Genomic DNA, 3,195 nt, shown 5'->3' with positions numbered 1-3,195 from the left:
ATATATATCGGAATCGGCCCCGGAGGTTACCGATATTGCCGATATTTCGGAGTGATGCCTGCAGCTAGAGACATCACCCCGGTACCAGCGTCCATAGCCGACGGTCGGCTGTCTTGTAATGACATTACAAGGAGCGGGAGGGGACATCCCCCTCCCGCCGCCTTCCGCGGCTTGCCCGGGTCTCCCGTCCCACCGGGAGACCCGGGCATCCTACCTGCACGGCCGCCGAAGACCCAATCAAAGCTGCATTTGGCTCTGTCTGGGTCTCCATGTAAAAACCCGGAAGTGATGTCCTGACATCACTTCCGGGTACTGGCGGCGCCAAATAAAAAAAAAAATGACAGCATTCAAAACAGCCAAACTTGGCGTTTTGAAAGCTTTTAGGTGCAGAGGAGGGGTTTGGGGTGTTTTAGACCCCCAGATCCCCCCACAAGAGTACCTGTGTAAAAAAAAAATAATACATTTAAAAAAAAAGAGCTTTTTAAGTGTCCGAACATATCGGCAGATATCGGCTGATACCGATATGCGATGACCAAAATATCGGTATCGGCAATAAAAAAAAACGATATCTGTCGATCATTACTTTGTACCACTGCTGACAGCTGAAGTGTAAACAAAACGGTTGCGGTAGGTATCGTTAATTGGTATCGGCGAGTAATAAAAAAGATAGCAAAGATGGTATCGGTGCATCCCTATTACTAGATATTAATGGGGGCTTTAATTGGTTCTGGAACAAAGTGGAATTGATTAATTTATTTGAATAAAACACAAAAAGAACAAGAAAACAAGGACAAAAAAATAACAATATAACAAAAAAACTAAAACAAAATAATAGTAACATGAATAATTTTATATTTTTTATTTCATTTGTGCCTCCTGGGAGATTGTGTTTGAGCATTTGAGGGTCTAAAGTTAATATACAGACTGAGAAGTCAGAGTTAATATCTATTTCGTGAAGAAGAATTGGCCGGGCTGTGGGAAGGGACAGGCAGCTCCTGGCACTGCTTAGCAGAGAGAACTATACAGCTAAAATGAAAGCATAGACTATGTCAGGAAAAGAGAGTAAGCTGAAAGAATTAAATAATATAAATCTGCACATCCCTATTATCCATTTAGAAGAACCATGACGTGTCTACATACAGGACACATAGGTTATATTTCCCATTGGGGAGGACTGGGAACGTTTGACTTGGGAGGCCAACACAACCAAGGAGACCTTTAATTGTTGGAAAAGAAAATGCAACACAGATGGTTGGCCATGTTGGGGGTTATCTAAAATGGATCCGGTCACATGTCCCATACAGCAAAGTCACAGTGACTCTGCAATGCCCATTGCCCCCAACTCAACCCTATTCATATCAACCCCAACTCAACCTCACCCAGCACAACCCAACCATACCCAACCCAACCCCAACTAAACTCAAGCCCACCCCAACCCAGCCCCAAAACAACCCCACCCAACCAACCCAACCACAACTCAGCCCCACCCCAACCCTAAATCAACCCCCAGCCAACCAACCCAACACAGCCCCACCCAGCACAACCCAACTACACCCAACCCAACCCCAACTAAACTCAAGCCCACCCCAACCCAGCCCCAAATTAACCCCACCCAACCAACCCAACCACAACTCAGCCCCACCCCAACCCTAAATCAACCCCCACCCAACAAACCCAACTCAGCCCCACCCAACCAACCCAACCTCACCTAACTCAACGCAACCCCAAATCAACCCCACCCAATGCTGTTATTATTAATATTGTTTTTATTATTAATAATAATAATATTATTGTTATTATTGTTGATGATGATGTTATTATTTTTATTATTATTATTGTTATTACTATTATTATTGTTGTTAATATTTTTGTTGTTGTTATTATTATTATTATTGTTAATATTATTTTAGTTTTGATTGGGGATATGCCCCTGGGTCTAGTTTGGGGCCGGATAAAATCTTGTAGTGGGCCGGATGTGGCCATAATTTGGAGAACCCTGCTCTAGGTGTTGTTGTTGATGTTCTTCTTATTAGTATTGTCGTTACTATGATTAGTATTGTTATTGTTGTTTGCGGTTATTATTATTGTTATAATTATTATTATTGTTTTTGCGATTATTATTATGATTATTAGTATTATTGTTATTATGATTATTATGATTTTATATTATTATTATTTTAAGATTGGGGATATTCCATGGAGCTTAGCTGGGGGCCGGATAAAATCTTGTAGTGGGCCGAATGTGGCCCAAGGTCCATAGTTTGGAGACCCCTGAACTAGGTGGATAGATTTGCTCCATCTTGCATCTAATGGTATTATAGAATATTCACAGTAAATTGTTGTTGTTATTATTATTGTTGTTGTTGTTGATGCTCTTCATATTATTATTCTCGTTATTATGATTACTATTGTTATTGTTGTTGCGATTACATGGCCGGCCTTTGGGGTGTGCGAGCTATACAGCCTCCAGGAGAATCTCCTGTACCATGCCTGCAGCTCTGCATGTACCATGCCCACAGCCCTGCATCATGCCCGCAGCACTGCCTCTCCTGTACTATGCCTATAGCTCTGCATGTACCATGCCCACAGCCCTGCATCATGCCCGCAGCCCTGCATCTCTTACACCATGCCCGCAGCCTCTGCATCTCCTGCACCATGCCCATGGCCCCTGCATTTCCTGCACCATGCCCGCAGCCCCTGCATCTTCTGTATCATGCCTGCAGCCCCTGCATCATGCCTATAGCCCCTGCACCATGCCCGCAGCCCCTGCATTTCCTGTACCAAGTCCACAGCTCCTGCATCATGCCTGCAGCCTCTGCATCTCCTGCACCATGCCCGCAGCCACTGCATCTCCTGCACCATGCCCTCAGCCCCTGCATCTCCTGCACCATGCCCTCAGCCCCTGCATCTCCTGCACCATGCCCTCAGCCCCTGCATCTCCTGTACCATGCCCTCAGCCCCTGCATCTCCTGCACCATGCCCACAGCCTCTGCATCTCCTGCGCCATGCCCATGGCCCCTGCATTTCCTGCACCATGCCCGCAGCCCCTGCATCTTCTGTACCATGCCTGCAGCCCCTGCATCTCCTGCCTTATGCCCACAGCCCCTGCATCTCCTGCACCATGCCCGCATCCCCTGCATCTCCTATACCATGCCTGCAGCCCCTGCATCTCCTGCACAATGTTCACGGCCCCTG

The sequence above is a fragment of the Pelophylax lessonae genome (genome assembly GCF_965119305.1).
Source record: "Pelophylax lessonae genome assembly, chromosome: 7".
In the NCBI taxonomy this organism is placed as follows: Eukaryota; Metazoa; Chordata; class Amphibia; order Anura; family Ranidae; genus Pelophylax; species Pelophylax lessonae.
The sequence above is the reverse complement of the archived record's forward strand: the minus strand, read 5'-3'. Positions refer to the sequence as shown.